This window comes from Oncorhynchus mykiss, chromosome 16 (assembly GCF_057628025.1).
Source record: "Oncorhynchus mykiss isolate SJ-2025 chromosome 16, ASM5762802v1, whole genome shotgun sequence".
NCBI classification, from domain to species: domain Eukaryota; kingdom Metazoa; phylum Chordata; class Actinopteri; order Salmoniformes; family Salmonidae; genus Oncorhynchus; species Oncorhynchus mykiss.
The window spans coordinates 40,398,037-40,419,881 of NC_143037.1; the positions used below are offsets into that span (position 1 = coordinate 40,398,037).

General features: G+C 40.1%; 11 non-coding genes across 11 annotated transcripts; all 11 read left to right on the forward strand.

Moving 5' to 3' along the window:
• Positions 1–5,078: 5,078 nt before the first annotated feature.
• trnal-cag (transfer RNA leucine (anticodon CAG)) lies at positions 5,079–5,161 on the forward strand. The gene has a single exon. It is a non-coding gene; the product is annotated as a tRNA-Leu (tRNA).
• A 4,345-nt stretch (positions 5,162–9,506) lies between these two features.
• On the forward strand, positions 9,507–9,589 carry trnal-cag (transfer RNA leucine (anticodon CAG)). Its single transcript has one exon. It is a non-coding gene; the product is annotated as a tRNA-Leu (tRNA).
• A 306-nt stretch (positions 9,590–9,895) lies between these two features.
• Positions 9,896–9,977, forward strand: trnas-aga (transfer RNA serine (anticodon AGA)). The gene has a single exon. It is a non-coding gene; the product is annotated as a tRNA-Ser (tRNA).
• A 1,356-nt stretch (positions 9,978–11,333) lies between these two features.
• trnal-cag (transfer RNA leucine (anticodon CAG)) lies at positions 11,334–11,416 on the forward strand. Its single transcript has one exon. It is a non-coding gene; the product is annotated as a tRNA-Leu (tRNA).
• Positions 11,417–11,722: 306 nt separating this feature from the next.
• trnas-aga (transfer RNA serine (anticodon AGA)) lies at positions 11,723–11,804 on the forward strand. The gene has a single exon. It is a non-coding gene; the product is annotated as a tRNA-Ser (tRNA).
• A 1,356-nt stretch (positions 11,805–13,160) lies between these two features.
• trnal-cag (transfer RNA leucine (anticodon CAG)) lies at positions 13,161–13,243 on the forward strand. Its single transcript has one exon. It is a non-coding gene; the product is annotated as a tRNA-Leu (tRNA).
• A 1,745-nt stretch (positions 13,244–14,988) lies between these two features.
• trnal-cag (transfer RNA leucine (anticodon CAG)) lies at positions 14,989–15,071 on the forward strand. The gene has a single exon. It is a non-coding gene; the product is annotated as a tRNA-Leu (tRNA).
• Positions 15,072–15,377: 306 nt separating this feature from the next.
• trnas-aga (transfer RNA serine (anticodon AGA)) lies at positions 15,378–15,459 on the forward strand. The gene has a single exon. It is a non-coding gene; the product is annotated as a tRNA-Ser (tRNA).
• Positions 15,460–16,815: 1,356 nt separating this feature from the next.
• Positions 16,816–16,898, forward strand: trnal-cag (transfer RNA leucine (anticodon CAG)). The gene has a single exon. It is a non-coding gene; the product is annotated as a tRNA-Leu (tRNA).
• A 2,133-nt stretch (positions 16,899–19,031) lies between these two features.
• Positions 19,032–19,113, forward strand: trnas-aga (transfer RNA serine (anticodon AGA)). Its single transcript has one exon. It is a non-coding gene; the product is annotated as a tRNA-Ser (tRNA).
• Positions 19,114–20,469: 1,356 nt separating this feature from the next.
• trnal-cag (transfer RNA leucine (anticodon CAG)) lies at positions 20,470–20,552 on the forward strand. The gene has a single exon. It is a non-coding gene; the product is annotated as a tRNA-Leu (tRNA).
• Positions 20,553–21,845: the final 1,293 nt, after the last annotated feature.

A 21,845-nucleotide genomic window follows, 5' to 3' on the forward strand; every position in this document is an offset into this window, starting at 1 on the left:
AAACATATGCCTTATGCACAAGTAAAACAAAAAGAAATATGTAATACAAGTTGACCAAGGTATAGTTTGAGCAAAGTAAAGTTTGAATTTTGAGCATGACAAATTCGTGATGGTACCTGCCCATTAAAACATATTGCAAATGCACAGTGACTTTGAAAAAGTAAGGAAACATAAACAAAAAAACATCCCAAAATTTTTTTTTTGGGTTACCAGTTGCATATTTTAGATCACCAGGTGCACATTTCAGGTCACCAGGTGCACATTTCAGATCACCAGGTGCACGGAGGAAAATATTTACTTTTGACTTTGACTTTTGACTTCCTATGACATCATATTGCAAATGGAGAAAACATATGCCTTATGCACAAGTAAAACAAAAAGAAATATGTAATACAAGTTGACCAAGGTATAGTTTGAGCAAAGTAAAGTTTGAATTTTGAGCATGACAAATTCGTGATGGTATCTGCCCATTAAAACATATTGCAAATGCACAGTGACTTTGAAAAAGTAAGGAAACATAAACAAAAAAAATCAAAAAAATTTTGTTGCACATTTTAGATCATCAGTTGCACGGAGGAAAATCGTTACTTTTGACTTTGACTTTTGACTTCCTATGACATCATATTGCAAATGGAGAAAACATATGCCTTATGCACAAGTAAAAAAAATATGATAATAAAGCATGACTAAAGTATGTTGATAAAGTTCTTATACATTTGTTATTGACATAAAAATCGAAAGAATTTTGAAAAAAGGTCCAGAAAGCACTTTTTTTAAGGATGTATGAAGTTTTTTAGCAAATTTTGACATTTTTGACTTTTGACTTTTGACTTCCTATGAAATCATATTCCAAATGGAGAAAACATATGCCTTATGCACAAGTAAAAAAATATATATATATATGATAATAAAGTATGACTAAAGTATGTTGATAAAGTTCTTATACATGTGTAATTGACACAAAAATCGAAAGAATTTTGAAAAAAGGTCCAGAAAGCACTTTTTTAAGGATGTGTGAAGTTTTTTACCAAATTTTGACATGTTTGACTTTTGACTTTTGACTTCCTATGAAATCATATTGCAAATGGACAAAACATATGCCTTATGCGCATGTACTTAAAAAATATATATATATGATGACAAAAGTATACTCATACAGTTCTTAAACATGTGTAATTGACAAAAAACTCGAAAGAATTTCGAAAAAAGGTCCAGAAAGCACTTTTTTAAGGGGTTTTAAGTTTTTTTTTAAAAATTTCATTTTTCAAAATTTGGCTTTTGGATGTTGACTTGGGTGCCATTTGCAATATGAAATGCCCCGGTGGAACGCACACGCCCCCTATTGGAATTTTGAAGTGTTACAATTGGCAATTGCCATATGGCATTTGCAATATACTTTGCATGAATCAACGCCAAATTGGGTGGTATTGACCATCGTGTATATGGTTTGTCCAATGCCAATATCCCGCCATTTGTTTTTGTCCAAATCAGGGGGGTATTCCCTTACAGTTTTTTAGTGCCTCTCAGGAGTCATGCTGCTCAGCAGTAATAATAAGAATGATGAAATAACAACTTCACACAGTGAAATAACAATTCATAATAAACACCCTCAAATGCAGACTTTCTGGAGCTGAGCAAAGATCAAGGTTAAATAAGAAAACAGCTGGACTTAATAACAAATTAATGAGGGGAACATTTTGTGTTATTGCATTATAATGAGTTACTGCATTATCTTTCAGTTGTTAAATTTCACTTTCTGTAGGCTATGCCTGTTGGCCCATTCACTCCTAACAAGCTTGTTTTCTTCTGTCAACGTTGTCGTGGCCGAGTGGTTAAGGCGATGGACTAGAAATCCATTAGGATCTTCCTGCGCAGGTTTAAATCCTGCCGACAATGAAAATGCATTTTTTTGACCCCTCCGGAGGTTGAAGTTTAGTCGTGTTTCTTATACCAATCGCATCCTCTCAGATCTCCGCAAGTACATAGGGATTAGTTGTCCATTTGGGATAGGACTGCAGGCCATCTGTCCCACTTCACACCTTTACACACCTGGTTATCCAGCCTTCTAGCTCTATAGGCCACAGTAGCATAGGTTACAGGTTTGTAGTCAAGCCACAGATTTCAGGTGAGATCCCATGATACACTCAACAATACAACAACACGATTCTCATGAATAACCATTAAGCCATTTGCTAAGATTTCCCCCATTTTGACATGTGGAAACCTGTTGTCACTCTTACCCTGACGGGAAGCTCCAGACACTTTTTTGGTCCTATCTGAGGCATTTTTAAATTCATGTCAAATTGGTCATATTCTGAAGACACTCTTAGGCTGCAGGGTAATCGAACTGGCCACATCTAAAGTCAAGCCACAGGTAACAGGTGAGAAACCTTGTTAAACCCTAAAAGAAAAAGAAAAAACTCGATTGCATTGAAAATAACCATTAAGTCATTCAGGTCGCAGACTCCCCTATAGGCATGGTTTGAAACCCCCTCCTGACAATTTTTTTTGCGCCTGCATGTCATGCACCTTTGTAAAATCCAGTTGAAAAATAAATGACTTAAGGTAACGTAAATGACACCTAGTTAATATGAGTAGTGAATAACTATCGTATTTTTAATATTCTGCAAAAACAGCTAGTTGATGAGAGGCTGAAAGAGAATTGCAAGAATCGCGCAATTTCACAGGCGGGCCCCAAACAGGCAAATAACAAAAATAATCTCGGAACGCAGAACTCGTCGGTCGTTGTCAGTGGATTGTATTGGCGGGAAGAACAAAAATATCGTCTGCAGGGTAATCGAAGTCGCCACATCTAATGTCAAGTCACAGGTGAGCTGCCTTGTTAAACCCTAAAAATAAATAATAACACGATTGCGTTGAAATGACTCATTAAGCCATTTGTAAGGATTTCCCCCATGTGGACCTGTTGTCACTCTTACCCTGATGGTTGCTGATATTTCCAGACACTTTTTCAGTCTTATCTGAGGAATTTTATCATTTATATCAGAATGGCCATATTCTGATGCCAGTTTAGCGCTCATTCAATGACGATTTACTACTCTTTCCCATTGAAGGCCATATTGAGGTTAAATCAATGACTGGACTTTTTAATTTATAAAAACAAATGACTATTGAAAGTGCAAGTCAGTATCGTGCATAGTTGTTCTGGTCTCTGTGGTGATTTTAGAGCGTTGTTCATATTTCTACTTTTACCGCATACACTTTAACCCGATACCCAGTTACTGTGCTGTAGTCAGGATGGCCGAGCGGTCTAAGGCGCTGCGTTCAGGTCGCAGTCTCCCATGGAGGCGTGGGTTCAAATCCCACTTCTGAAAGTTTCTTAGTGCCTCTCAGGAGTCATGCTGCTCAGCAGTAATAATAAGAATGATGAAATAACAACTTCACACAGTGAAATAACAATTCATAATAAACACTCTCAAATGCAGACCTTCTGGAGCTGAGCAAAGATCAAGGTTAAATAAGAAAACAGCTGGACTTAATAACAAATGAATGAGGGGAACATTTTGTGTTATTGCATTATAATGAGTTACTGCATTATCTTTCAGTTGTTAAATTTCACTTTCTGTAGGCTATGCCTGTTGGCCCATTCACTCCTAACAAGCCTGTTTTCTTCTGTCAACGGTGTCGTGGCCGAGTGGTTAAGGCGATGGACTAGAAATCCATTAGGATCTTCCTGCGCAGGTTCAAATCCTGCCGACAACGAAATTGCATTTTTTTGACCCCTCCGGAGGTTGAAGTTTAGTCGTGTTTCTTATACCAATCGCATCCTCTCAGATCTCCACAAGTACATAGGGATTAGTTGTCCATTTGGGATAGGACTGCAGGCCATCTGTCCCACTTCACACCTTTACACACCTGGTTATCCAGCCTTCTAGCTCTATAGGCCACAGTAGCATAGGTTACAGGTTTGTAGTCAAGCCACAGATTTCAGGAGAGATCCCATGATACACTCAACAATACAACAACACGATTCTCATGAATAACCATGAAGCCATTTGCTAAGATTTCCCCCATTTTGACATGTGGAAACCTGTTGTCACTCTTACCCTGACGGGAAGCTCCAGACACTTTTTTGGTCCTATCTGAGGCATTTTTAAATTCATGTCAAATTGGCCATATTCTGAAGACACTCTTATAGTCTGCAGGGTAATCGAACTGGCCACATCTAAAGTCAAGCCACAGGTAACAGGTGAGAAACCTTGTTAAACCCTAAAAGAAAAATAAAAAACTTGATTGCATTGAAAATAACCATTAAGTCATTCAGGTCGCAGACCCTATAGGCATGGTTTGAAACCCCCTCCTGACAACTTTTTAGCGCCTGCATGTCATGCACCTTTGTAAAAATCCAGTTGAAAAATAAAATACTTAAGGTAACGTAAATGACACCTAGTTAATATGAGTAGTGAATAACTATCGTATTTTTAATATTCTGCAAAAACAGCTAGTTGATGAGAGGCTGAAAGAGAATTGCAAGAATCGCGCAATTTCACAGGCGGGCCCCAAACAGGCAAATAACAAAAATAATCTCGGAACGCAGAACTCGTCGGTCGTTGTCAGTGGATTGTATTGGCGGGAAGAACATAAATATCGTCTGCAGGGTAATCGAAGTCGCCGCATCTAATGTCAAGTCACAGGTGAGCTGCCTTGTTAAACCCTAAAAATAAATAATAACACGATTGCGTTGAAATGATCCATTAAGCCATTTGTAAGGATTTCCCCCATGTGGACCTGTTGTCACTCTTACCCTGATGGTTGCTGATATTTCCAGACACTTTTTCAGTCTTATCTGAGGAATTTTATCATTTATATCAGAATGGCCATATTCTGATGCCAGTTTAGCGCTCATTCAATGGCGATTTACTACTCTTTCCCATTGAAGGCCATATTGAGGTTAAATCAATGACTGGACTTTTTAATTTATAAAAACAAATGACTATTGAAAGTGCAAGTCAGTATCGTGCATAGTTGTTCTGGTCTCTGTGGTGATTTTAGAGCTTTGTTCATACTTCTACTTTTACCGCATACACTTTAAACCGATACCCAGTTACTGTGCTGTAGTCAGGATGGCCGAGCGGTCTAAGGCGCTGCGTTCAGGTCGCAGTCTCCCATGGAGGCGTGGGTTCAAATCCCACTTCTGACAGTTTCTTAGTGCCTCTCAGGAGTCATGCTGCTCAGCAGTAATAATAAGAATGATGAAATAACAACTTCACACAGTGAAATAACAATTCATAATAAACACTCTCAAATGCAGACCTTCTGGAGCTGAGCAAAGATCAAGGTTAAATAAGAAAACAGCTGGACTTAATAACAAATGAATGAGGGGAACATTTTGTGTTATTGCATTATAATGAGTTACTGCATTATCTTTCAGTTGTTAAATTTCACTTTCTGTAGGCTATGCCTGTTGGCCCATTCACTCCTAACAAGCCTGTTTTCTTCTGTCAACGGTGTCGTGGCCGAGTGGTTAAGGCGATGGACTAGAAATCCATTAGGATCTTCCTGCGCAGGTTCAAATCCTGCCGACAATGAAATTGCATTTTTTTGACCCCTCCGGAGGTTGAAGTTTAGTCGTGTTTCTTATACCAATCGCATCCTCTCAGATCTCCACAAGTACATAGGGATTAGTTGTCCATTTGGGATAGGACTGCAGGCCATCTATCCCACTTCACACCTTTACACACCTGGTTATCCAGCCTTCTAGCTCTATAGGCCACAGTAGCATAGGTTACAGGTTTGTAGTCAAGCCACAGATTTCAGGAGAGATCCCATGATACACTCAACAATACAACAACACGATTCTCATGAATAACCATGAAGCCATTTGCTAAGATTTCCCCCATTTTGACATGTGGAAACCTGTTGTCACTCTTACCCTGACGGGAAGCTCCAGACACTTTTTTGGTCCTATCTGAGGCATTTTTAAATTCATGTCAAATTGGCCATATTCTGAAGACACTCTTATAGTCTGCAGGGTAATCGAACTGGCCACATCTAAAGTCAAGCCACAGGTAACAGGTGAGAAACCTTGTTAAACCCTAAAAGAAAAAGAAAAAACTTGATTGCATTGAAAATAACCATTAAGTCATTCAGGTCGCAGACTCCCCTATAGGCATGGTTTGAAACCCCCTCCTGACAACTTTTTAGCGCCTGCATGTCATGCACCTTTGTAAAATCCAGTTGAAAAATAAATGACTTAAGGTAACGTAAATGACACCTAGTTAATATGAGTAGTGAATAACTAACGTATTTTTAATATTCTGCAAAAACAGCTAGTTGATGAGAGGCTGAAAGAGAATTGCAAGAATCGCGCAATTTCACAGGCGATTCCCAAACAGGCAAATAACAAAAATAATCTCGGAACGCAGAACTCGTCGGTCGTTGTCAGTGGATTGTATTGGCGGGAAGAACAAAAATATCGTCTGCAGGGTAATCGAAGTCGCCGCATCTAATGTCAAGTCACAGGTGAGCTGCCTTGTTAAACCCTAAAAATAAATAATAACACGATTGCGTTGAAATGACCCATTAAGCCATTTGTAAGGATTTCCCCCATGTGGACCTGTTGTCACTCTTACCCTGATGGTTGCTGATATTTCCAGACACTTTTTCAGTCTTATCTGAGGAATTTTATCATTTATATCAGAATGGCCATATTCTGATGCCAGTTTAGCGCTCATTCAATGGCGATTTACTACTCTTTCCCATTGAAGGCCATATTGAGGTTAACCTGTCTACGATATTGGTTCCCAATTGGGAATCAACCCTCCCACGTTCAGCTGAAACGGTGGCGCATGGAACGCAAAAATATTCTTACAAATATTTAACCTCCACACATTAACAAGTCTAAGTCCATAGCTCAAATGAAAGATAAACACCTTGTTCATCTAGCCAGCAAGTCAGATTTCTAAAATGTTTTACGGTGAAAACATAGCACATATATATGTAAAACCACCACCAGACACAGCTCATTTGAATAGCCAAAACATGCAATCAACAAATGCAGGATTAAAAAATAAATCGTTCACTAACCTTTTGAAAATCTTCATCAGATGACAGTAATATGACATGTTACACAGTACATTTTTTTTTTCAATAATATGCCATTTATATCCATAAATGTCCATTTACAGTGAGTTCACGTTCAGAAATTACTCAAAAATGCCCGCAGGAAATCTAGGTAGCGCGGCAAGGTAACGTAAATAGACATCATAAACTTTGACTAAATATACATGTTCTACATATAGTTAGAAAGATACACTGCTTCTTTATGCAACCGCTTTGTTAGATTTACTTTTAACGTTACAGAAATCGCACACTATTCAATATGCTGAGACGGCGCTCAGTTCCAAGCTACATTTCTACGTAATGTTGGAGTCAACAGAAACACAGATTTAAGCATAAATATTCCCTTACCTTCGATGGTCTTCGTTCAGAATGTTCTGGAAGGCTTCAGACTTACCCAATACATCGTTTGGTTTCAAGTCTTGCGTCTTTGTATTAGCGCTTAAAACGGGAACGTTTTTTATCCAAAAATGAAAAATGAAATAGCGCCCCTAGAGATCTAACAGGCTAATAACATCAGCTGAAATGCACCCAAAACGTCCTCTGGTCCGGAAAAGTTGCGCATCAAAACTTCAAAATTACATATTATATGTCGACTAAACAGGTCAAACTAAGTGCAGAAGCAAGCTTTATGATGTTTTAGACACACAAAACAAACTTCAATTCAATCGGCCATCGTCTGCCCCTCTCTTGAGTGCTGGAACAAAGGAATGGCTGGGACCAATTCGCGCCCCTACGCACAGCCTATTTTCTCGTGGCACGCACTAATTTCACTCCCATAGGGTCAATTCTTGCGGGATTTGAACGATTCAAAGCTCTACTGAAAGAGGACATCTAGCGGAAGAGATAGAACGTCTCCCCAGAATCATAACTGGTTGGGAAGGGTGGGGGCCATGACGTCAAAGTTGCTCCAACTTTCATGGCCACAAAAACTAGTTTGGAAGAATGCCTGCCCTGTGAGTTCTGCTATACTTACAGACATAATTCCAACGGTTTTAGAATCTTTAGAGTGTTTTCTATCCAATAATAATTTTTATTTGCATATATTAGCAATTGTTGACAGATTTTTTTTTCAGTTTACTAGGGGTACCCAATCTCTCCAAAGGGGGCATATGTCTGCCATATCCTAAACAGGTTTTAAATCAATGACTGGACTTTTTAATTTGTAAAAACAAATGACTATTGAAAGTGCAAGTCAGTATCGTGCATAGTTGTTCTGGTCTCTGTGGTGATTTTAGAGCGTTGTTCATATTTCTACTTTTAACGCATACACTTTAACCCGATACCCAGTTACTGTGCTGCAGCCAGGATGGCCGAGCGGTCTAAGGCGCTGCGTTCAGGTCGCAGTCTCCCATGGAGGCATGGGTTCAAATCCCACTTCTGACAGTTTTTTAGTTCACACAGTGAAATAACAATTCATAATAAACACTCTCAAATGCAGACCCTATCTGAGGCATTTTTAAATTCATGTCAAATTGGCCATATTCTGAAGACACTCTTATAGGCTGCAGGGTAATCGAACTGGCCACATCTAAAGTCAAGCCACAGGTAACAGGTGAAAAACCTTGTTAAACCCTAAAAGAAAAAGAAAAAACTTGATTGCATTGAAAATAACCATTAAGTCATTCAGGTCGCAGACTCCCCTATAGGCATGGTTTGAAACCCCCTCCTGACAATTTTTTAGCGCCTGCATGTCATGCACCTTTGTAAAATCCAGTTTGAAAAATAAATGACTTAAGGTAACGTAAATGACACCTAGTTAATATGAGTAGTGAATAACTATCGTATTTTTAATATTCTGCAAAAACAGCTAGTTGATGAGAGGCTGAAAGAGAATTGCAAGAATCGCGCAATTTCACAGGCGGGCCCCAAACAGGCAAATAACAAAAATAATCTCGGAACGCAGAACTCGTCGGTCGTTGTCAGTGGATTGTATTGGCGGGAAGAACAAGAATATCGTCTGCAGGGTAATCGAAGTCGCCGCATCTAATGTCAAGTCACAGGTGAGCTGCCTTGTTAAACCCTAAAAATAAATAATAACACGATTGCGTTGAAATGACCCATTAAGCCATTTGTAAGGATTTCCCCCATGTGGACCTGTTGTCACTCTTACCCTGATGGTTGCTGATATTTCCAGACACTTTTTCAGTCTTATCTGAGGAATTTTATCATTTCTATCAGAATGGCCATATTCTGATGCCAGTTTAGCGCTCATTCAATGACGATTTACTACTCTTTCCCATTGAAGGCCATATTGAGGTTAAATCAATGACTGGACTTTTTAATTTATAAAAACAAATGACTATTGAAAGTGCAAGTCAGTATCGTGCATAGTTGTTCTGGTCTCTGTGGTGATTTTAGAGCGTTGTTCATATTTCTACTTTTACCGCATACACTTTAACCCGATACCCAGTTACTGTGCTGTAGTCAGGATGGCCGAGCGGTCTAAGGCGCTGCGTTCAGGTCGCAGTCTCCCATGGAGGCGTGGGTTCAAATCCCACTTCTGACAGTTTCTTAGTGCCTCTCAGGAGTCATGCTGCTCAGCAGTAATAATAAGAATGATGAAATAACAACTTCACACAGTGAAATAACAATTCATAATAAACACTCTCAAATGCAGACCTTCTGGAGCTGAGCAAAGATCAAGGTTAAATAAGAAAACAGCTGGACTTAATAACAAATGAATGAGGGGAGCATTTTGTGTTATTGCATTATAATGAGTTACTGCATTATCTTTCAGTTGTTAAATTTCACTTTCTGTAGGCTATGCCTGTTGGCCCATTCACTCCTAACAAGCTTGTTTTCTTCTGTCAACGTTGTCGTGGCCGAGTGGTTAAGGCGATGGACTAGAAATCCATTAGGATCTTCCTGCGCAGGTTCAAATCCTGCCGACAACGAAAATGTATTTTTTTGACCCCTCCGGAGGTTGAAGTTTAGTCGTGTTTCTTATACCAATCGCATCCTCTCAGATCTCCGCAAGTACATAGGGATTAGTTGTCCATTTGGGATAGGACTGCAGGCCATCTATCCCACTTCACACCTTTACACACCTGGTTATCCAGCCTTCTAGCTCTATAGGCCACAGTAGCATAGGTTACAGGTTTGTAGTCAAGCCACAGATTTCCGGTGAGATCCCATGATACACTCAACAATACAACAACACGATTCTCATGAATAACCATTAAGCCATTTGCTAAGATTTCCCCCATTTTGACATGTGGAAACCTGTTGTCACTCTTACCCTGACGGGAAGCTCCAGACACTTTTTTGGTCCTATCTGAGGCATTTTTAAATTCATGTCAAATTGGCCATATTCTGAAGACACTCTTATAGTCTGCAGGGTAATCGAACTGGCCACATCTAAAGTCAAGCCACAGGTAACAGGTGAGAAACCTTGTTAAACCCTAAAAGAAAAAGAAAAACTCGATTGCATTGAAAATAACCATTAAGTCATTCAGGTCGCAGACTCCCCTATAGGCATGGTTTGAAACCCCCTCCTGACAACTTTTTAGCGCCTGCATGTCATGCACCTTTGTAAAATCCAGTTGAAAAATAAATGACTTAAGGTAACGTAAATGACACCTAGTTAATATGAGTAGTGAATAACTATCGTATTTGTAATATTCTGCAAAAACAGCTAGTTGATGAGAGGCTGAAAGAGAATTGCAAGAATCGCGCAATTTCACAGGCGGGCCCCAAACAGGCAAATAACAAAAATAATCTCGGAACGCAGAACTCGTCGGTCGTTGTCAGTGGATTGTATTGGCGGGAAGAACAAAAATATCGTCTGCAGGGTAATCAAAGTCGCCGCATCTAATGTCAAATCACAGGTGAGCTGCCTTGTTAAACCCTGAAAATAAATAATAACACGATTGCGTTGAAATGACTCATTAAGCCATTTGTAAGGATTTCCCCCATGTGGACCTGTTGTCACTCTTACCCTGATGGTTGCTGATATTTCCAGACACTTTTTCAGTCTTATCTGAGGAATTTTATCATTTATATCAGAATGGCCATATTCTGATGCCAGTTTAGCGCTCATTCAATGACGATTTACTACTCTTTCCCATTGAAGGCCATATTGAGGTTAAATCAATGACTGGACTTTTTAATTTATAAAAACAAATGACTATTGAAAGTGCAAGTCAGTATCGTGCATAGTTGTTCTGGTCTCTGTGGTGATTTTAGAGCGTTGTTCATATTTCTACTTTTACCGCATACACTTTAACCCGATACCCAGTTACTGTGCTGTAGTCAGGATGGCCGAGCGGTCTAAGGCGCTGCGTTCAGGTCGCAGTCTCCCATGGAGGCGTGGGTTCAAATCCCACTTCTGACAGTTTCTTAGTGCCTCTCAGGAGTCATGCTGCTCAGCAGTAATAATAAGAATGATGAAATAACAACTTCACACAGTGAAATAACAATTCATAATAAACACTCTCAAATGCAGACCTTCTGGAGCTGAGCAAAGATCAAGGTTAAATAAGAAAACAGCTGGACTTAATAACAAATGAATGAGGGGAACATTTTGTGTTATTGCATTATAATGAGTTACTGCATTATCTTTCAGTTGTTAAATTTCACTTTCTGTAGGCTATGCCTGTTGGCCCATTCACTCCTAACAAGCTTGTTTTCTTCTGTCAACGTTGTCGTGGCCGAGTGGTTAAGGCGATGGACTAGAAATCCATTAGGATCTTCCTGCGCAGGTTCAAATCCTGCCGACAACGAAAATGTATTTTTTTGACCCCTCCGGAGGTTGAAGTTTAGTCGTGTTTCTTATACCAATCGCATCCTCTCAGATCTCCGCAAGTACATAGGGATTAGTTGTCCATTTGGGATAGGACTGCAGGCCATCTATCCCACTTCACACCTTTACACACCTGGTTATCCAGCCTTCTAGCTCTATAGGCCACAGTAGCATAGGTTACAGGTTTGTAGTCAAGCCACAGATTTCCGGTGAGATCCCATGATACACTCAACAATACAACAACACGATTCTCATGAATAACCATTAAGCCATTTGCTAAGATTTCCCCCATTTTGACATGTGGAAACCTGTTGTCACTCTTACCCTGACGGGAAGCTCCAGACACTTTTTTGGTCCTATCTGAGGCATTTTTAAATTCATGTCAAATTGGCCATATTCTGAAGACACTCTTATAGTCTGCAGGGTAATCGAACTGGCCACATCTAAAGTCAAGCCACAGGTAACAGGTGAGAAACCTTGTTAAACCCTAAAAGAAAAAGAAAAAACTCGATTGCATTGAAAATAACCATTAAGTCATTCAGGTCGCAGACTCCCCTATAGGCATGGTTTGAAACCCCCTCCTGACAACTTTTTAGCGCCTGCATGTCATGCACCTTTGTAAAATCCAGTTGAAAATAAATGACTTAAGGTAACGTAAATGACACCTAGTTAATATGAGTAGTGAATAACTATCGTATTTGTAATATTCTGCAAAAACAGCTAGTTGATGAGAGGCTGAAAGAGAATTGCAAGAATCGCGCAATTTCACAGGCGGGCCCCAAACAGGCAAATAACAAAAATAATCTCGGAACGCAGAACTCGTCGGTCGTTGTCAGTGGATTGTATTGGCGGGAAGAACAAAAATATCGTCTGCAGGGTAATCAAAGTCGCCGCATCTAATGTCAAATCACAGGTGAGCTGCCTTGTTAAACCCTGAAAATAAATAATAACACGATTGCGTTGAAATGACTCATTAAGCCATTTGTAAGGATTTCCCCCATGTGGACCTGTTGTCACTCTTACCCTGATGGTTGCTGATATTTCCAGACACTTTTTCAGTCTTATCTGAGGAATTTTATCATTTATATCAGAATGGCCATATTCTGATGCCAGTTTAGCGCTCATTCAATGACGATTTACTACTCTTTCCCATTGAAGGCCATATTGAGGTTAAATCAATGACTGGACTTTTTAATTTATAAAAACAAATGACTATTGAAAGTGCAAGTCAGTATCGTGCATAGTTGTTCTGGTCTCTGTGGTGATTTTAGAGCGTTGTTCATATTTCTACTTTTACCGCATACACTTTAACCCGATACCCAGTTACTGTGCTGTAGTCAGGATGGCCGAGCGGTCTAAGGCGCTGCGTTCAGGTCGCAGTCTCCCATGGAGGCGTGGGTTCAAATCCCACTTCTGACAGTTTTTTAGTGCCTCTCAGGAGTCATGCTGCTCAGCAGTAATAATAAGAATGATGAAATAACAACTTCACACAGTGAAATAACAATTCATAATAAACACTCTCAAATGCAGACCTTCTGGAGCTGAGCAAAGATCAAGGTTAAATAAGAAAACAGCTGGACTTAATAACAAATGAATGAGGGGAACATTTTGTGTTATTGCATTATAATGAGTTACTGCATTATCTTTCAGTTGTTAAATTTCACTTTCTGTAGGCTATGCCTGTTGGCCCATTCACTCCTAACAAGCCTGTTTTCTTCTGTCAACGTTGTCGTGGCCGAGTGGTTAAGGCGATGGACTAGAAATCCATTAGGATCTTCCTGCGTAGGTTCAAATCCTGCCGACAACGAAAATGCATTTTTTTGACCCCTCCGGAGGTTGAAGTTTAGTCGTGTTTCTTATACCAATCGCATCCTCTCAGATCTCCGCAAGTACATAGGGATTAGTTGTCCATTTGGGATAGGACTGCAGGCCATCTGTCCCACTTCACACCTTTACACACCTGGTTATCCAGCCTTCTAGCTCTATAGGCCACAGTAGCATAGGTTACAGGTTTGTAGTCAAGCCACAGATTTCCGGTGAGATCCCATGATACACTCAACAATACAACAACACGATTCTCATGAATAACCATTAAGCCATTTGCTAAGATTTCCCCCATTTTGACATGTGGAAACCTGTTGTCACTCTTACCCTGACGGGAAGCTCCAGACACTTTTTTGGTCCTATCTGAGGCATTTTTAAATTCATGTCAAATTGGCCATATTCTGAAGACACTCTTATAGTCTGCAGGGTAATCGAACTGGCCACATCTAAAGTCAAGCCACAGGTAACAGGTGAGAAACCTTGTTAAACCCTAAAAGAAAAAGAAAAAACTCGATTGCATTGAAAATAACCATTAAGTCATTCAGGTCGCAGACTCCCCTATAGGCATGGTTTGAAACCCCCTCCTGACAACTTTTTAGCGCCTGCATGTCATGCACCTTTGTAAAATCCAGTTGAAAAATAAATGACTTAAGGTAACGTAAATGACACCTAGTTAATATGAGTAGTGAATAACTATCGTATTTGTAATATTCTGCAAAAACAGCTAGTTGATGAGAGGCTGAAAGAGAATTGCAAGAATCGCGCAATTTCACAGGCGGGCCCCAAACAGGCAAATAACAAAAATAATCTCGGAACGCAGAACTCGTCGGTCGTTGTCAGTGGATTGTATTGGCGGGAAGAACAAAAATATCGTCTGCAGGGTAATCAAAGTCGCCGCATCTAATGTCAAATCACAGGTGAGCTGCCTTGTTAAACCCTGAAAATAAATAATAACACGATTGCGTTGAAATGACTCATTAAGCCATTTGTAAGGATTTCCCCCATGTGGACCTGTTGTCACTCTTACCCTGATGGTTGCTGATATTTCCAGACACTTTTTCAGTCTTATCTGAGGAATTTTATCATTTATATCAGAATGGCCATATTCTGATGCCAGTTTAGCGCTCATTCAATGACGATTTACTACTCTTTCCCATTGAAGGCCATATTGAGGTTAAATCAATGACTGGACTTTTTAATTTATAAAAACAAATGACTATTGAAAGTGCAAGTCAGTATCGTGCATAGTTGTTCTGGTCTCTGTGGTGATTTTAGAGCGTTGTTCATATTTCTACTTTTACCGCATACACTTTAACCCGATACCCAGTTACTGTGCTGTAGTCAGGATGGCCGAGCGGTCTAAGGCGCTGCGTTCAGGTCGCAGTCTCCCATGGAGGCGTGGGTTCAAATCCCACTTCTGACAGTTTCTTAGTGCCTCTCAGGAGTCATGCTGCTCAGCAGTAATAATAAGAATGATGAAATAACAACTTCACACAGTGAAATAACAATTCATAATAAACACTCTCAAATGCAGACCTTCTGGAGCTGAGCAAAGATCAAGGTTAAATAAGAAAACAGCTGGACTTAATAACAAATGAATGAGGGGAACATTTTGTGTTATTGCATTATAATGAGTTACTGCATTATCTTTCAGTTGTTAAATTTCACTTTCTGTAGGCTATGCCTGTTGGCCCATTCACTCCTAACAAGCTTGTTTTCTTCTGTCAACGTTGTCGTGGCCGAGTGGTTAAGGCGATGGACTAGAAATCCATTAGGATCTTCCTGCGCAGGTTCAAATCCTGCCGACAACGAAAATGTATTTTTTTGACCCCTCCGGAGGTTGAAGTTTAGTCGTGTTTCTTATACGAATCGCATCCTCTCAGATCTCCGCAAGTACATAGGGATTAGTTGTCCATTTGGGATAGGACTGCAGGCCATCTATCCCACTTCACACCTTTACACACCTGGTTATCCAGCCTTCTAGCTCTATAGGCCACAGTAGCATAGGTTACAGGTTTGTAGTCAAGCCACAGATTTCCGGTGAGATCCCATGATACACTCAACAATACAACAACACGATTCTCATGAATAACCATTAAGCCATTTGCTAAGATTTCCCCCATTTTGACATGTGGAAACCTGTTGTCACTCTTACCCTGACGGGAAGCTCCAGACACTTTTTTGGTCCTATCTGAGGCATTTTTAAATTCATGTCAAATTGGCCATATTCTGAAGACACTCTTATAGTCTGCAGGGTAATCGAACTGGCCACATCTAAAGTCAAGCCACAGGTAACAGGTGAGAAACCTTGTTAAACCCTAAAAGAAAAAGAAAAAACTCGATTGCATTGAAAATAACCATTAAGTCATTCAGGTCGCAGACTCCCCTATAGGCATGGTTTGAAACCCCCTCCTGACAACTTTTTAGCGCCTGCATGTCATGCACCTTTGTAAAATCCAGTTGAAAATAAATGACTTAAGGTAACGTAAATGACACCTAGTTAATATGAGTAGTGAATAACTATCGTATTTGTAATATTCTGCAAAAACAGCTAGTTGATGAGAGGCTGAAAGAGAATTGCAAGAATCGCGCAATTTCACAGGCGGGCCCCAAACAGGCAAATAACAAAAATAATCTCGGAACGCAGAACTCGTCGGTCGTTGTCAGTGGATTGTATTGGCGGGAAGAACAAAAATATCGTCTGCAGGGTAATCAAAGTCGCCGCATCTAATGTCAAATCACAGGTGAGCTGCCTTGTTAAACCCTGAAAATAAATAATAACACGATTGCGTTGAAATGACTCATTAAGCCATTTGTAAGGATTTCCCCCATGTGGACCTGTTGTCACTCTTACCCTGATGGTTGCTGATATTTCCAGACACTTTTTCAGTCTTATCTGAGGAATTTTATCATTTATATCAGAATGGCCATATTCTGATGCCAGTTTAGCGCTCATTCAATGACGATTTACTACTCTTTCCCATTGAAGGCCATATTGAGGTTAAATCAATGACTGGACTTTTTAATTTATAAAAACAAATGACTATTGAAAGTGCAAGTCAGTATCGTGCATAGTTGTTCTGGTCTCTGTGGTGATTTTAGAGCGTTGTTCATATTTCTACTTTTACCGCATACACTTTAACCCGATACCCAGTTACTGTGCTGTAGTCAGGATGGCCGAGCGGTCTAAGGCGCTGCGTTCAGGTCGCAGTCTCCCATGGAGGCGTGGGTTCAAATCCCACTTCTGACAGTTTTTTAGTGCCTCTCAGGAGTCATGCTGCTCAGCAGTAATAATAAGAATGATGAAATAACAACTTCACACAGTGAAATAACAATTCATAATAAACACTCTCAAATGCAGACCTTCTGGAGCTGAGCAAAGATCAAGGTTAAATAAGAAAACAGCTGGACTTAATAACAAATGAATGAGGGGAACATTTTGTGTTATTGCATTATAATGAGTTACTGCATTATCTTTCAGTTGTTAAATTTCACTTTCTGTAGGCTATGCCTGTTGGCCCATTCACTCCTAACAAGCCTGTTTTCTTCTGTCAACGTTGTCGTGGCCGAGTGGTTAAGGCGATGGACTAGAAATCCATTAGGATCTTCCTGCGTAGGTTCAAATCCTGCCGACAACGAAAATGCATTTTTTTGACCCCTCCGGAGGTTGAAGTTTAGTCGTGTTTCTTATACCAATCGCATCCTCTCAGATCTCCGCAAGTACATAGGGATTAGTTGTCCATTTGGGATAGGACTGCAGGCCATCTGTCCCACTTCACACCTTTACACACCTGGTTATCCAGCCTTCTAGCTCTATAGGCCACAGTAGCATAGGTTACAGGTTTGTAGTCAAGCCACAGATTTCAGGTGAGATCCCATGATACACTCAACAATACAACAACACGATTCTCATGAATAACCATGAAAAACATTTGCTAAGATTTCCCCCATTTTGACATGTGGAAACCTGTTGTCACTCTTACCCTGACGGGAAGCTCCAGACACTTTTTTGGTCCTAACTGAGGCATTTTTAAATTCATGTCAAATTGGCCATATTCTGAAGACACTCTTAGGCTGCAGGGTAATCGAACTGGCCACATCTAAAGTCAAGCCACAGGTAACAGGTGAGAAACCTTGTTAAACCCTAAAAGAAAAATAAATAACTTGATTGCATTGAAAATAACCATTAAGTCATTCAGGTCGCAGACTCCCCTATAGGCATGGTTTGAAACCCCCTCCTGACAATTTTTTAGCGCCTGCATGTCATGCACCTTTGTAAAATCCAGTTGAAAAATAAATGACTTAAGGTAACGTAAATGACACCTAGTTAATATGAGTAGTGAATAACTATCGTATTTTTAATATTCTGCAAAAACAGCTAGTTGATGAGAGGCTGAAATAGAATTGCAAGAATCGCGCAATTTCACAGGCGGGCCCCAAACAGGCAAATAACAAAAATAATCTCGGAACGCAGAACTCGTCGGTCGTTGTCAGTGGATTGTATTGGCGGGAAGAACAAAAATATCGTCTGCAGGGTAATCAAAGTCGCCGCATCTAATGTCAAGTCACAGGTGAGCTGCCTTGTTAAACCCTAAAAATAAATAATAACACGATTGCGTTGAAATGACTCATTAAGCCATTTGTAAGGATTTCCCCCATGTGGACCTGTTGTCACTCTTACCCTGATGGTTGCTGATATTTCCAGACACTTTTTCAGTCTTATCTGAGGAATTTTATCATTTATATCAGAATGGCCATATTCTGATGCCAGTTTAGCGCTCATTCAATGACGATTTACTACTCTTTCCCATTGAAGGCCATATTGAGGTTAAATCAATGACTGGACTTTTTAATTTATAAAAACAAATGACTATTGAAAGTGCAAGTCAGTATCGTGCATAGTTGTTCTGGTCTCTGTGGTGATTTTAGAGCGTTGTTCATATTTCTACTTTTACCGCATACACTTTAACCCGATACCCAGTTACTGTGCTGTAGTCAGGATGGCTGAGCTGTCTAAGGCGCTGCGTTCAGGTCGCAGTCTCCCATGGAGGCGTGGGTTCAAATCCCACTTCTGACAGTTTTTTAGTGCCTCTCAGGAGTCATGCTGCTCAGCAGTAATAATAAGAATGATGAAATAACAACTTCACACAGTGAAATAACAATTCATAATAAACACTCTCAAATGCAGACCTTCTGGAGCTGAGCAAAGATCAAGGTTAAATAAGAAAACAGCTGGACTTAATAACAAATGAATGAGGGGAACATTTTATGTTATTGCATTATAATGAGTTACTGCATTATCTTTCAGTTGTTAAATTTCACTTTCTGTAGGCTATGCCTGTTGGCCCATTCACTCCTAACAAGCTTGTTTTCTTCTGTCAACGTTGTCGTGGCCGAGTGGTTAAGGCGATGGACTAGAAATCCATTAGGATCTTCCTGCGCAGGTTCAAATCCTGCCGACAACGAAAATGTATTTTTTTGACCCCTCCGGAGGTTGAAGTTTAGTCGTGTTTCTTATACCAATCGCATCCTCTCAGATCTCCGCAAGTACATAGGGATTAGTTGTCCATTTGGGATAGGACTGCAGGCCATCTATCCCACTTCACACCTTTACACACCTGGTTATCCAGCCTTCTAGCTCTATAGGCCACAGTAGCATAGGTTACAGGTTTGTAGTCAAGCCACAGATTTCCGGTGAGATCCCATGATACACTCAACAATACAACAACACGATTCTCATGAATAACCATTAAGCCATTTGCTAAGATTTCCCCCATTTTGACATGTGGAAACCTGTTGTCACTCTTACCCTGACGGGAAGCTCCAGACACTTTTTTGGTCCTATCTGAGGCATTTTTAAATTCATGTCAAATTGGCCATATTCTGAAGACACTCTTATAGTCTGCAGGGTAATCGAACTGGCCACATCTAAAGTCAAGCCACAGGTAACAGGTGAGAAACCTTGTTAAACCCTAAAAGAAAAAGAAAAAACTCGATTGCATTGAAAATAACCATTAAGTCATTCAGGTCGCAGACTCCCCTATAGGCATGGTTTGAAACCCCCTCCTGACAACTTTTTAGCGCCTGCATGTCATGCACCTTTGTAAAATCCAGTTGAAAATAAATGACTTAAGGTAACGTAAATGACACCTAGTTAATATGAGTAGTGAATAACTATCGTATTTGTAATATTCTGCAAAAACAGCTAGTTGATGAGAGGCTGAAAGAGAATTGCAAGAATCGCGCAATTTCACAGGCGGGCCCCAAACAGGCAAATAACAAAAATAATCTCGGAACGCAGAACTCGTCGGTCGTTGTCAGTGGATTGTATTGGCGGGAAGAACAAAAATATCGTCTGCAGGGTAATCAAAGTCGCCGCATCTAATGTCAAATCACAGGTGAGCTGCCTTGTTAAACCCTGAAAATAAATAATAACACGATTGCGTTGAAATGACTCATTAAGCCATTTGTAAGGATTTCCCCCATGTGGACCTGTTGTCACTCTTACCCTGATGGTTGCTGATATTTCCAGACACTTTTTCAGTCTTATCTGAGGAATTTTATCATTTATATCAGAATGGCCATATTCTGATGCCAGTTTAGCGCTCATTCAATGACGATTTACTACTCTTTCCCATTGAAGGCCATATTGAGGTTAAATCAATGACTGGACTTTTTAATTTATAAAAACAAATGACTATTGAAAGTGCAAGTCAGTATCGTGCATAGTTGTTCTGGTCTCTGTGGTGATTTTAGAGCGTTGTTCATATTTCTACTTTTACCGCATACACTTTAACCCGATACCCAGTTACTGTGCTGTAGTCAGGATGGCCGAGCGGTCTAAGGCGCTGCGTTCAGGTCGCAGTCTCCCATGGAGGCGTGGGTTCAAATCCCACTTCTGACAGTTTTTTAGTGCCTCTCAGGAGTCATGCTGCTCAGCAGTAATAATAAGAATGATGAAATAACAACTTCACACAGTGAAATAACAATTCATAATAAACACTCTCAAATGCAGACCTTCTGGAGCTGAGCAAAGATCAAGGTTAAATAAGAAAACAGCTGGACTTAATAACAAATGAATGAGGGGAACATTTTGTGTTATTGCATTATAATGAGTTACTGCATTATCTTTCAGTTGTTAAATTTCACTTTCTGTAGGCTATGCCTGTTGGCCCATTCACTCCTAACAAGCCTGTTTTCTTCTGTCAACGTTGTCGTGGCCGAGTGGTTAAGGCGATGGACTAGAAATCCATTAGGATCTTCCTGCGTAGGTTCAAATCCTGCCGACAACGAAAATGCATTTTTTTGACCCCTCCGGAGGTTGAAGTTTAGTCGTGTTTCTTATACCAATCGCATCCTCTCAGATCTCCGCAAGTACATAGGGATTAGTTGTCCATTTGGGATAGGACTGCAGGCCATCTGTCCCACTTCACACCTTTACACACCTGGTTATCCAGCCTTCTAGCTCTATAGGCCACAGTAGCATAGGTTACAGGTTTGTAGTCAAGCCACAGATTTCAGGTGAGATCCCATGATACACTCAACAATACAACAACACGATTCTCATGAATAACCATGAAAAACATTTGCTAAGATTTCCCCCATTTTGACATGTGGAAACCTGTTGTCACTCTTACCCTGACGGGAAGCTCCAGACACTTTTTTGGTCCTAACTGAGGCATTTTTAAATTCATGTCAAATTGGCCATATTCTGAAGACACTCTTAGGCTGCAGGGTAATCGAACTGGCCACATCTAAAGTCAAGCCACAGGTAACAGGTGAGAAACCTTGTTAAACCCTAAAAGAAAAATAAATAACTTGATTGCATTGAAAATAACCATTAAGTCATTCAGGTCGCAGACTCCCCTATAGGCATGGTTTGAAACCCCCTCCTGACAATTTTTTAGCGCCTGCATGTCATGCACCTTTGTAAAATCCAGTTGAAAAATAAATGACTTAAGGTAACGTAAATGACACCTAGTTAATATGAGTAGTGAATAACTATCGTATTTTTAATATTCTGCAAAAACAGCTAGTTGATGAGAGGCTGAAATAGAATTGCAAGAATCGCGCAATTTCACAGGCGGGCCCCAAACAGGCAAATAACAAAAATAATCTCGGAACGCAGAACTCGTCGGTCGTTGTCAGTGGATTGTATTGGCGGGAAGAACAAAAATATCGTCTGCAGGGTAATCAA